At 42.1% G+C, this 13,947-nt stretch overlaps 1 protein-coding gene across 8 annotated transcripts in view; it reads right to left on the reverse strand.

Moving 5' to 3' along the window:
• Positions 1 to 13,543, reverse strand: part of FNDC3A (fibronectin type III domain containing 3A) — a 124,220-nt gene extending 110,677 nt beyond the window's left edge. For 2 of the 8 annotated variants that reach the window (XM_082304053.1, XM_082304054.1), the window contains exon 1: positions 13,240 to 13,325. The gene's annotated coding sequence lies outside the window, so the exon portion shown is untranslated. Of the gene's footprint in view, positions 1 to 12,368; positions 12,392 to 12,555; positions 12,664 to 13,239; positions 13,326 to 13,404 lie in introns of those variants that run through there. The other 6 variants (XM_082304056.1, XM_082304057.1, XM_082304062.1 and 3 more) reach the window with 6 other exon arrangements.
• Between the last annotated feature and the right edge of the window lie 404 nt (positions 13,544 to 13,947).

The following is a 13,947-nucleotide window of genomic DNA, read 5'->3' on the forward strand; positions in this document are numbered from 1 at the left end:
GAAGGGGTAAAATAACACATGGGATAAATCTAAGGATTTATTGAAGGCCAACTCACTACACCATTCTTGTGGGCATATTAAAAGGGACCAGACAAAGAAGACGACACATTAGATGAATAGATAGGTAACACACTGTTGCTAAGCACAGAAGCAGCTGAGAAGTAGTTTTCTACTGGTGGCGCATTAAAGGCATGGTTATTTAGAAATCTACACTGACTCATGCACAGCAAAAACTGCTGCATGAACAGCTATTTCATTTCTTGTCTTGCTACTGAATATACTGAACTAGTAGTAGACATTCGAAGTGTAATTCAGGATTGCTAACTCAGCTGACACCATTCTTTCAGAATCTGCACTGAGTCTGTCCTAGGATACAAGGGAAGTACAAGGTCTCCTGAGATTTCAACCAAGTTGGGTAGGTTAATGCTTTGTACGAGGCTTAGGTAGCAAACTACCTATTCCCCATTACCCCCAACTGAACTGCAATTCATTTTCCTTATCATATACATTTGAAAAGACTTTGAAAGATTTTTCTGAAGGCTATCAAAGCTGAAACAATGGGAAGTCATCTAAATTTACTGGACATGATTTGTTTAGAGATTCCAGACTTACGCCTGAGGAACGATTAAGGAATGGATTACACTAACAAGCCAAAAGGCTAAATGATGTTAAGGCTCAAAGACCGAGTTCCACTCAATAGTTCAGTAAGCAAGTTTGCCTTCCTGAACCGTAATGACAATTTAACTCAATCCTTAAATGTCTTCAGATTTGGTCCTTTAATGTTTCTGTGACATTACTCCCATGTTCTAAAGACATACACAACTCTGCTTTTTACTCAGACAATTGTTCAGTAAGGGCGAAGGAATATCGTAAGGCTGAGATCATTGGGCAGTGCCTTTCCTCTGCACACGCAAAGGATCGGCATTTCCATCTCCAAGAGACTACCAGCTGATCCTAATGGTAGTCTCTGAAAAACACATCAGCATTAAATCAGCTGGATCACCAAGGTAAAACAACATGAGTCAGCAGCACAGCACGCGCCCTTGTAGCAACGAAGGCTAACAGCATACCGGGCTGTATTAGCAGAGAAGCACAGCCGGTGGGCTGAGGGAGGCGATTATTCCCCACTACTCAGCATTTATAAAGTGGCATCTGGAATACCATGTCCAGTTTTGCTCTTCCCGGCGACTTCCTCCTCCCCAGTATAGGAGAGTTGCCACAAAGGCTGTTACTGGGCTTAGGCCCATGAAAGACAAGGTGAAGCTAAGAGCACTAAAGTAGCCAGGGGGTCACCTACTGGCTGGCTCCCACTACCTGAAGGATGCTTGTCAAGAGCCTTAAATCAAACTCTTCTTGGAGGCATGCAGCAGAAGTACAAGAAGTGATGGACACATGCTGCACCACTGGAAATTCTGTCTGGCTATAAGGGGGGAAAAAAAAAAAAAAAAAAAAAAGAGTGGTGTAGCACCGGCATAGGCTGCCCTGAGAGGCTGCAAAAACCCCAATCCTGTAGATCAGTGGTCTCCAAAGTGGGGTGCATGCACCCCAGGGGGTGCACAAGACAATCCCTTGGGGTGTGGGAAGAAAACATTTTGTCATTGATAAATAAAAACTATTTTTAAATAGTGTTTTTCACCTTTATCTCATCCCTTCTTTTTTTGTGTATGCTTTATAGCGTACATACTATATTAGTAGAGTAGCATATGCATATAACTTAAAAATGTACACATATAGAAGGTGCACACTCAAAACATCTTTACTGATGGGGTGCACGATCAAAAAAGTTCAGAGACCACTGCTGTAGAAAGTCAAAACCTAACCATGCAAGGTCCTGACAAAGAGCTGAAGAAGGCAGTCTCCAAAGGCCCCTTCTCAGCAGAATTCTGAATTCCAGAGTATTAGTCAATCAAAATATGACATGTAATGCCAAAGTTAAATGGTTTTCAGTGGATCGGAACCCAGAGAGGGGACAGTAGTTTGTCTCCCAAGCTCTTAAAAGTTGTCAGATTCTCAGTTCAGAATTTCAAAGTAACAATGACAGTGCTAATCAAAACTCAAACTTGCAGACTTAAGGTTCAAACTTTGGAAGACATAACCATAGCACTGTCCATAACAGAATTACTTTCTACTCTGGCCTTTCCCCTAAGAAAAGGAGGAAAGCTGCATTAGAGGATAATTACAAATTAAAAAGTTATACTGTTGTATGAAGCACACAACACAAGCAGGCCTTCCATTTTGGTTGGGCTGTAGGCACTGCTATGATAAATGTAGTGATAGCTAATAATAATGCTATGTACAAAAAAAAAAAACTAACGAGGACTCCTTTCCTAGAGATTCACTGCTTCTGGTTATTGAGTTTGATACAAAATACAATTAATTGTTTTTCCCACAACTGAAGGACTTATGAGGCCACACTGCACAGTGGTATCTCTGGTGCCTACTGAAGGAGAAATTTGCATTGCTGCTTTTTCCTCAGTTTTTGTGATTTACAGAGTGCTTCTTCTCTACCTACCTACTTATCATCGCAATACTTACAGCAACTTAATACTCCTTCACATTCTAATTCTCTCAAATCTGGTGACCAACAGATACAAACAGACCTATTATTACAGAGGGCTGTTCACAAGAGCCTTGATTCTATACAACACGAGGACAGAGGTTTAAGTGGGGGCACAAAAGTGCCTAACACAGAAAGGCACAGCATAAGGAACAGGCTCAATGAAATCAATACTACATGTTTCCAAACTGCATGTTGCTACTACATGAGAAGTGACAAAAACAGGGCTATTCCACGATTTGTCAGTGGTGCGGTTTCATACATGCTTCAGCCTGTATCACATTACAGCTGCCAATTCGACGTTGCCATAAGGTGCATTTCCCTTCCCAGTGGGCTCGGTACAGCAGAGCAGGCGTGCGTTCCTCCTTCACCCAGGTCCTCGTGCAGCTCTGCTCCCCCAGGAACCACGGGCAAGTCTCATCCTCCAGTCCAGACAACTTCCAGTAAGAAGGAAAAGCTTCTCTGAACAAGAGACAATACTTTCAAGGTTTACCAAAGACCAAGGAATGATCTTACAGAACCAAAAAGACCATAAAGCCATCGCCCAATCCTAATGCATGAAATGCTTTGCTTTTGCCATCTCCAACATGAAGACAGCAGGTGCCCTTTAAAAATAAATATCTTTCAAAGAGCTGAACTAATAAAGCCCTATTTTACTTAGATTAGAGCCTCACATCTGAGTGACTCTTCTTTTCAAGAAGATGCGAGCTACTATTTAAACTTTTCCTGTGATTGAGGCACTTACAAGTACTCACCATGTCCATTCTTTAGAGCCTACTGTGAGACAAATTTATTCTTTACTATTTCCTACAGTCCTTAAAAGATATCGCCTGCCTGCCAACTTGAGACTTGCAAAAATTACTATCACGACTCCTTCCAATCTGTCAAATCGGCCATCCAGTTCAGAAGTAATCAGGTAAGAGTGGACAAATACAAGCGCCCAAGACGTACAAATATGCTAAAACGAGGAAAATTCTAGAAACAAATCCATCCCCAGGGTGAAGAGGAAAGAACAAAGCATATGCAACAGATGTTAGTCATGTCACTTAATGCACTACTGGAAAAAGCTCGGATACAGTGATGTAGCTGGTGTAGAAACGTATTAGAATATAATTACCCAGAGATCCGTACGGTTGTAGCTGAGCTATTAAAGTTATGAAGCATGCTGAAGGGTTTTGTAAGAGTCAGAATTGAGCAGAATCATTTTAATTTTTTTCCTCATACATTTACCATATTTTCTAGTCACACAGTTTCAGATGTGGCAATTACAGTATACCGGCTTTTCTTTTTCAGTTCTGAACTAATTATTTCAATTAATATGCCGTTTATTTAAAAGACGTGCTTTGTTATTCATAAAGTGTTTTTGCTGTTTTAGAAAAGTGTTTCCTGGACAACTTGATAAAACATTTTCCAATAGAACAGAAGTGTTATTTTTTGTTAGAAGAAAGGTATCCTGTGGAACATTTCTATTTCACTAATTTGACAATCCCCTTTTAAGTAAAGTGAAACTGAAACAGCTATTCCCTTCAGTCCCACTGTTTATAATACTGAAGTTGCAGATAGGGAACACAGGAAAATTATAAAAAAGTATAGTTTCGTAAAGTAAATCAACAAAGTTAAAGTCTGACATTCACTAGAAAGTGCAAATCAAAATAGTTAAAAATGAAGATACGCAAAATGTTTTAATAAGCACTGGAACTCCCTATAGGAAAAAGGAATCTACAACCTCTGCCATAAACATGGAAATACTTCAACTGTAGCTCTCCAGCGGTGTCACAGACACTCACTAAACACAATTCTCAAAAAAGTCTGAGAAACACTATACACAACTCTGTTCATGCTATGTTACCACTGGAAAGCAAACACTAAAAGTTGTAAAACGAATGCAATACTGTTATGAAGGAAACACTGATTGATGAGCAAATGCAAGTTGCACTTGAACAGCTGAAACGGTTACTGGATCTAACTCACTCTGAATAGTTACTGCCTGTTCTTCTCAAAGCAAGAATGGCCAAACCACACAATGGTAAACCTTGGCACTGCAGGAGTTAAGCGTATTATAGTAAATCAATACTTACTTCAGGTTACCTTCATACTCCAGGTTGTGAACCACAACAACTTACGAGCAGTTTCAAATGCAGTTCATGCATTCATGTCATGGGTACTATAAGCTATACGAGAATGCATTGTAGATAATTGGAAATACTCCAGCTGTTCAAGTTTAATGCATTTGTATTTATGAGCCAGCAGTTTTTGAATCTGAGCCAAACGGGCTAAGCTCTTACTAGTAGCTGATGTAGAAAACTAAACTTTTGAAGGTGACAACCACATAGAGAAGAACTAGACACTGATAAACCAGTCATTCAGAAAGGCACAATATGTTCATGGACACCACCTCATCTTGTCCAGCACGACTGTTAAATGCTTGACTGTACATAACAAGACCAGTGCAATGGAGACTACATGAAAACACTACATTCTGGTTTTAAATGTTATTATTATTAGATTCTAAAAAAAACATCCATAGTCCTTATCTGGATTAAGTACATATAACTTGAAGTTGTTGCATAAGAAGAATTCAGTACTTTCCAACTATTTGCCCCTCCCTTTTATACCTCCAAAGAAAAGAAGCCTAAACCGGTTCTGTAACTTTTAGGAAGCGGTAAGTGCAACCATATCATGAATCAGAATTAATCTGTTCATTTTACTCAGACCTAATTTGATAGCTTGCATTTTAAATCAATGAGTAAATTGTCAGCACCAGAGCACAAACTTATGCCTAGTCTTTAGCAGGTACATCAACCTGATCCACCGTCACACACTGTTTGGGAGCTACACTGTGGCCTCCTTTGCCTTACAGGAACAACTTCCTTTTAAATACTCTTGGGAAGCATCCTCAAAAAGAAGTGAAGAGAGTGAACTGCATAGTGTATTTTTTGCACGACTTATTAAGATCTCCAATGCAATTCCACTTTATTTATGCTACCTTGATCTAAACTATGGGGCTGTTTCGGTTTACACTCTTGTTATTCTCAAGAACTTCCTTAAACCCTCCTAGTTTTACTTTTACACCAGCTAAATTAGGTTCTTCTAAGCTTCTTCCAGGACTGGATTTCCTTCAGTTTATTTTCTGAAAATCACATGGGTTCAAAAACAACTTGGCCTTTCCCAGTTAACCATTACTCTTGCCTTCATTTCTGTTTAAGAACATGCTTATTTTTTGAGAAAACAAGCAAATTCAATGCCAAGAATCGAGCTACTTCCTCATTTGTTATCAACTCGCTCTTTTCGGTAGCTATGAGTAGCGAGGACAAGTTTTCAAAATAATTTTTCATATGATTCCTTTAAGGCAAACTAAAAACATGGATTTATTTTTATTAATGTGATGCAACTGGTCAGTGAGATAAATTTATGGCAGAGACAGCTGCTGGTGTTGGAGCTACAAAGAGTGCATGATTCAAGCAGCACGAGCAGCTTTTAAAGAACTCTTATGAAACAGCTTTTTCCTGCTCATTCTGAAAAATGAAAACTGTGCTATCTAAATGCATGATGACATAGGATCGATGAGGCTACAAGTCTAACAGGTTTTAAAATTTCTCTCCACTGATTCTTTTTGGAAAACCTGTAGGTCTCTGCTTCCATAAGGAACAGGATAACAGCACAGAACATGACACGTCAAGACAGGCATATGGAAACTACTTCCCAAGAGTAAAAATCCACCAAAAAAAAGGTGTTTTGAGGCCTAATAAGCACATTTGAAAGATGTTCTTTTATCAAGACTTTAAACTACTGTAAGTCGGTTCTGGTAAATCATAGTAGCAGCTCCCACTTGCACCACTGCAAGTAATTGGTCAACAACACAGATTTAAACTGGAGGACAGATGTAGTTTAATCTTACAAAAATCAGTCAGTTTTAACATGAAACAATTGCCTGATCCATCTCCCTTATGCAAATACACAAATGAATGCCAAGCATAGGAATAAGCAGAGAGGAACTGCTTCTTCCAGTGTCAATGCATAGCATTCACGAAGCTACAGACCACAGTAGTAAAAAAGGTCAAGAGGCAGTCACCCTGGCAGGTGCTTCCCTTCCCTAATATTAAACTCAGTCACAATGGTAATGAAGCAGTTACTTGCATGCCATATAAAAAAAAAATTAAAGCAGGATAAGTGAAACAGCATCTCAAGCTGAATGCAACTCTTGAAAACTAAATATACTACTCATGCAAGAGTTCTCCAATGGAGGAGTCTCTGCAACTACAGAAGGGGAAGACAGCAAACTAAGAGCAGGTTTCTCAGATGATACTAGCACTCCCTTCTCCCAAGTGCCACTCCATCCTCCAAGAAAAGTTTAAGTCAGTTAAAACACCATGAGACCCACTAGTCTGATTGCCTGATCAAGTCAAGAGGACAAAGCTGCTCTCAGCTTCCTATTTTACATATGAAGTTGCAACACTGAATAGTTGTCAAGTCATTAACAAAAATAAAGCCACAAAATCAGAAATTAATCTGTTTGGAGCTGTATTGCCATGATGTACATAATTAAATGTACTGGAGTATTTTTAAGATATATTACTTGAATTATGGTAATTTATCCTAACCATTGAAAAGCCATCATTGAATGGAATGTGCATATATACTAATATTGTTATATGTGGGCAGTCAAGTTATTAGCAAGCCTGAAGAAATTAAAACAAATTACATTTCAGCTGCATCTAAGACTGACCATTGTCAACAGTCACTACTCACTTCCACAGCTTCTTTTAGTCCTCATTTCTTAGTACTTTGTTTCAACACCTTCAATCTACCTTCATACTAGACCAAATGGGTAAAGAAATACTTTTCTTAAAGTATGGTCTTCACCATTTACATTTTTAATAGGTTCTATAGGATTTGCAGAGGCATGGTAACTCTTGTGGCTTATGGTATTTACTCTTACTGTAGAAAGTCCCCTAACAGCCTGTCAATAGATATATTGAAATCTTAGTGAATAGTTACAGTCATGGTTCTCTCTCATTGCCAAGACATTGCAAGTCAAAGTTTTTGCATTGGACCTTCTTACCCATTCAATTTTTGCTTACAGATTAGTCTTCAGCTACATGGACACCTTTGCAGATCACTACTACTTGATTTGCTACCACCATCTAAAACATGTTCCTCTGCCCCAAAGTAAAACTAATCCACTTAATATTCCGCTGCTTATGTCTCAGTTTGCTTCTGTCAAGTCATCAAGTAGATACAGTTCTTGCAGTTAAAAGAACAAACTCCGAACAACAAAACCCTGCAGGCTGAAAACTGGAAGTTAGATAAGAAGGATTTATTTTGTAATCAATGGTGTAAGATACGGTATTGAGTATACTACGTTAGTGAGGGGAAATGAGACAACAGCTTGGCAGTAGCCCACGCTTGTAGGATCTTGTATAAGTTGAGCTTGGGCTTTGCTTACCACAGATACTGGATTTGTACATTGGGGAAACTGAATAGGATTTACAAGGAAGTATTTACACTTGTGAACTACAGGGGTTTTTTACTTTATACTGCAGGTAACAGTGAAGTTTTACGTTTGTTGGGTTCCTTTTCACCTCAAGTTATTCAAGATCAAAAGACGTTAAGAACTGAGCTTCACAGATGTAAATGCAACCAATGTACAAAAGACCTGAAGCAAATTCAAAAAGAACTGTCATGCAGAAGGTGAAGTTAATGTTCGTGAGCCACATATTCCTTTTCATTCCCAGTTACTGAATGAAGTTACTATCTATCCACACCTGTCACAGTATAAATCCTTTTGGACCTTGTCGCTTTCCCTGCGGACAAACTCCCAGACTTTGATAAATAGTTTTTTCAAATCATGGAGTGCATTGGTTCAATTTTGTAAATTTTCATAGTTGTGAAACAGTTTTTTTGACATTATAGAAGCCCATATGTTGCCAGGAAGCAGAAGGACTTGTTTTAGTGCTTCTGGAAAGCAGAAGACATTTATCACATCTTAAGAAAGTGCTGTGCTTCTCCCTTACTAATGGATTATAAAAATAAGGTCTACTGGTTAAACTGGGATTGAAAACTTGTACATATTTTCATTTTTGACAACCCTTTATGCCTAAAGTAATTAAATATATAATAAGGTACAACATTTTCCATTGCCTATAAATTAAGAGGTTTTGCAGCACTCTCTTCAACTGTCCTAAATGCTTCTGAAGAGTTCAGGAAGCAAAGCCAGAGGAGAGGTACACTATAGGCATATTCAGCACTCCTATTTAACTTCTGCAAACTGCTGTTGGGACAGTGTTTGGCACCCAAGATACTAAACTGAAAGAGGGCGTACCAACTTTAGCCTTGGTGATGTTCTGAATGCGGAACAGTATGACCAGAAGAGGGTCCAGACATCCTAAAAAAGCAAAAACTTACAGGAAGACAAAAATATAAATTCAGTTAAGCAAATACACAGGTAGGTCTGGTGAGACTAAGACCAACAAATGTGCTTGCCTAGACATTAATGGTGAAAGTTTATTTGGAGCCATGAACACAAAGAGGGCAAAGTATGTCCAGTCTAACTCAATTTGAGAGGTGGCGTGAAGGCCACCAATGAACACTGTGTTAAAGTTTTAATAAAGGGTTTGGAAAACACAAGGGTATTCCATTCCTTAGGTACTACAACTGTAAACAGAAAAGCATTCTAAACCAATATATCCAAGAAGAGTAGTAACACAGTCGTCTACACAGCTGTGCCATCAAAATGAAGACCAACAGTTTCCACAGCACGTATTCTAACCAAAACAGATTATTAATACACTCAAGAAAGGGTGCATGACCTAGCAGGTGAGTATAAAAAGACCTCTCGTTATACAGGGGAGTCCAGCATGAAAACAGCTAAAAATTCTATTTAATTATTGACAAAAGGGCATAGCAAATCCTATTTCCATTTACATTTTGTTAAAGTCATCTATGACGGCTTAGCAAAAAAGATTTTCACTTGTTACAGGCTCAAGAGTATGTGAGCAGCTGGAACAGGACCAGATCTCTGGGAGCTGACGGAACAACAGCAACGACTTCAAAAATATTTGTTCCATCTGAAACTAAATGTAAATTAATTGGAACAATTAAAGATTGCAACCTACAAGAAACATGTAATACTACTAAGTGTTACACACACTTTCTAAACATCCTTCTACTCCATCAGCCTTACAAAATACAGACCCCAGGATAACAATCCAAAATATTACCGGATATAAACAAAACTACTAAACTTTATGGATAGACAAGTTTAAGAAAAAGGCTAATAGTGTTTTTCTACTGGTATCAAGTGAACATCAGCATTAAGGAAGCTCAAAGTTTACTGTATATGGCAAAGAACGAGCAAAAAAATGGTCACTTCTGTAGCTCAGGAAACATTGGCCCCACGAGCAAAATAAACATTGTTTGTGTTTGCTGAACAGAAAAAGCAGCAATGTACTCATTCCGAACTATTATCGCTTTCCTGAGATACAGACAGTATCTTTTAGTTAAGCTAAAGAGTTGACAGTCCAAGTCAAATCTATTTTTACTAGATCTGGTCCTACAGGAAAAGCAATGGCTCACAATTCAACTCGTGCTATAAACTGCAGCCAAGTTGAATTTTGCTACAAATTGCCTGGGAATTTCCCCAAGCCAACAGTCTTAAAGAAATGGATGATAAAATATAGAAGTGTTATTGACAGATATAACAGAGAATCCAATTCATATTTTAGATCACAGAAACGCACCGATGAAACACGACATGCTACCTGTAGGCATTTTAGCAGAGATTGAACTAGAAATCCCATAACAATTAGAAGCCGGAGGTCAAAAAAGGTACAGAGCTGCTGGATGCCGGAGGAATATAAGAATTCCTCCGGCTCCAGGAGGCACCGACAACGAACATCAATGGCTGCAGACAACAACGCTGTCTGGGAAGTGGGCCTGCAGCCTCACAAAAACTTTCATCTCTAGTGTCTGCCTGTCTGGGAATGAACAAGACTGTATCTTTGCCAGTTCCCCCACCTACCCAAAAAGGGAGACCGGGCTAGGTTTTAGGATTTGCCACTTTGACAGAGGTATCAACAGACGATCAGAACACCAGCACTTAACACCTTCCAAGCATTCAATATTTCTAAAGACCAACACATTTACAATAGCATACACTATTTCAGAAGTGACCTGCCCGCAAGGTAAATTAGCGACACGCCTAAAAGCATGCAGAAGTTAAAATTATTTAAGAGAAAGTATTGACCAAGATGAAAAATTGTACCTCTCCTGAAGTCGGGCTTTAAGGGTTTTGCTTCCCAGTAAGTCCTAAGACAGAAGTGTGTTCAGTTAAGTAGTTAAAGTTGCAATAACAATTATGAAGGATCTCTTTGAGATATCTTGAGCCAAAATGATCATCAGCATAACACTGAGTTAGCTGATGTAGGTCCAAATTCAAGTTAAATTAAATGGCCACAAGGCAAAGAATAACAAACAAAAGCATCCCAAGATCCACAGGACTCACAGCCCAAAGCAAATGAGTTATTAGTCTGAATCATAATTCAAGTTTCTGCAATTCCATTACATTATTGCCTATAAAAATCAAAAGCTTTTGAGTTTTAAGTTCACAAACTAGTGGAGCCTCCAACTTGAAAAAGGTAGAAATGCCACTAATGGATTGAAATCAGGTAACTTAAGCATTGCATGTAATGACCTGAGCCTCAAGTAACTCATACACCTAGAGCTTGTCATACAGCAAAAAGCCTCAGAAGGTCTCCATCTGCCCTGAAAAAACTGAGACAGTCATCTAATTCTGTTTTAATATTATCATCTATAGTAGTCAGCCTGTGACTCTGCTCAAAGCAGATTGCTCTCATCCGGACCAAGTGACCTCAGCAACTGATCACTGAGTCCTGGTCTTTCTGAGGACAAGGATTTGCATCTCTCCTAACCAAGGCTTCATCTGCCAAAATCAGTGTCCAATGCCCCAATGTAGCTGATTCAGCACGTCAACTTCCCCCCCCAAAGTCACCAGAAAAACCATTCTGGTGTAGTTTGTCAAAATAAGTCCCAGATTCAAGCCATATGCGACAAGATTACTTGTGTACACTCTGTATACACAGTGAATCTAGAACAAGATGCTGTGTTTGCAAACTTGATCAGCACCCTTCCTGCTCCCTCAGGCTTAGTAGGAACACCAGCTATTAAGAACTCTATCCAACTTGCAACATTAGGTACTATAGATACTCAGCTATTTCCAGCTTTCACATACATGCACGGCCTTCTCCCTACCTGAAAGCTTGCTACTTCTCCATTCATCATGTGATTAAATGTCATAATTATTGGAGACCATTTCCTTAAAAAAAAAAAAAAAAGTAGAAAAAATATAACTGATTGTACTTTCTGAATGTTAAGGACTGCTGAGTTGCTGTGATTCATACTATTTCATGACAAAGAATATAAACACATCTCTGGATGCAGATTCACATCACAGCTACAGTTAAATTTCTATGCTGCATAAAGCAGAAAGTTACCCATTGCCATAACAACAAAATAGCTTCTTTTAAGCTCAAAGCTTAGCAGGCCTGGGACCTATAGCTTCTAAGACAAAAGCTACCACGTACTTAGTAGTAAAAAATTAAGAGATCTGAAGTCTTCGTGATAATTTAAGACAGCTATATCCAGATATGTATTTGATCAAACACAGACTTAAATTCTAAAAACAAAGAACGTTTCACAGAAATTACTTCATGACGTGAGAGGTTCTGGAATAACACTTAACATCCAAGGTAGCTAATAAATTGCCTTTGACAAGGTTAAACAAATTACTAACACGTCTTGAGATGCTCCTCGTAAAGCACGATTTGCTCCTACCCAACATATTTTCCCTTGTTTCCGCCGCTTATTTTCTTCACTCCACACAATAAAAATCAGCTGAAGTTTCATTTTTGCTTTTAGTTGGTTTCACTTTCTAGTTGCCTGGACGCAACAAAAAAGTTTCCGTTTAGGTTAAAACCAACCTTAGGTAATAGTCAGGAAAGGAGGAATCGGGTACGAATCGAGCTGAATGAATGCCTCTGCTGGCACTCAGCAAGACGATTACAGTCTTTTCGGGCAGATTTTGTTACCTACAGACAGAAACGCACGCTCAGTCCCTTCAGCTGGGAGTTCCGAGGGAACCTTCACGGCTTAGCAGGAGAACGACAACAACAACAAAAAGAAAGAGGTGTTGAAAACCGCCACTTCCTTCTCCTCCCCGCCTGTCAGAGCCGGCTCAGCTGTTCGGGTCGCGCTCCGCATCTCCTTCTCCTCCCCGAACAACCGCCCTCCTTCGGCGGCGGCCGCCCAGCAGCCCTGCCCGGGGCGCCCCGCCGCCCGCCGCTGACAGGCGGAGGAGGAGCCCCCCGCCCCGGCCGGGAGAGGCATCTCCGAGCGGCGGAGGAGGAACCCCGGGAAGGAAGACAGAAAGTTTCTTCAGCGGGGCTCCGGCCGGAGGCGCCGGCTCCCCGGCCCCCCCCGGGGCAGGCGTGGGGGGAGAGGCGCAGGCAACGCCGTCTCCTCAGGGGCCGGGCTGCCCCCGCCGCGCCCGGCACCGGGGGCAGGTAGAGGCGCTGCCCCCGTCCCCTCGCACCCCTCTCCCCGCCCCGCCGAGGGGAAGGGGGCGGTTTGCCGGCCGCCTCGGGGCGGCGAGCGCGCCTACTCACCGCCATGGCCCCGCCGGCTCTCCCGGCTAACGGTTCGGTCTCCGCCACCGGCGGGCAGCGGCGCCAGGGCGGGGAGCGGAGGGGAGTTCCCGATGGCGCAGCTCGGGCAGGGGCGGTGCCGCGCCTGCCGCTTCCCCCACCCCTTTACCCGCCCACCCGAGGTACCTGCGCTTCGGCCGCCGCCGCTCCGCCGCCTTTTCCTCCCCTCCCCGCACCTGTCACTGTCTCCCGCGGCCGCCACCTTCGCCCCGCCGCCTCAGCGCTCCCCTCCGCCTCGCCCGCCGCCGCGCGGCCGCCATCTTTGTGGAAGGCTGGGAGGGGCCGCGAGGGGGCAGTTGACTCCGGCGCCCAGCGCGCCTGCGCGGAAAGCTCCGGGCGGGGGGGCGTCTGCCGGCGGGGGGCGGGGTCAGAGTCATGGGCGGGGCTGACGGGGCCCTGAGGGGCGGGGCCTGCGGGGAGGGCGGGGCCTGCGGGGAGGGCGGGACGGCGGCTGTGGGGCAGAGCTGTGGGGCTGGGGCCTGGGCCTGGGCTGGGCTTGGGCCTGGGGATGGACCTTGGCCTTGGCTCTGGCCCTGGGGCCTGGGCTTGGCCCTGGGCTGGGGCCTGGTCCAGGCTGGGCCCTCGCTGGGCAGAGTGAAGGGTAGGAAGGGCTGCCCTTTCCCTATACACTGAGGCAGCCGTTAACACAGCAAGAGCCTTTACAGCTTT

The sequence above is a fragment of the Platalea leucorodia genome (assembly GCF_965183815.1).
Source record: "Platalea leucorodia genome assembly, chromosome: 2".
Taxonomy (NCBI): Eukaryota; Metazoa; Chordata; class Aves; order Pelecaniformes; family Threskiornithidae; genus Platalea; species Platalea leucorodia.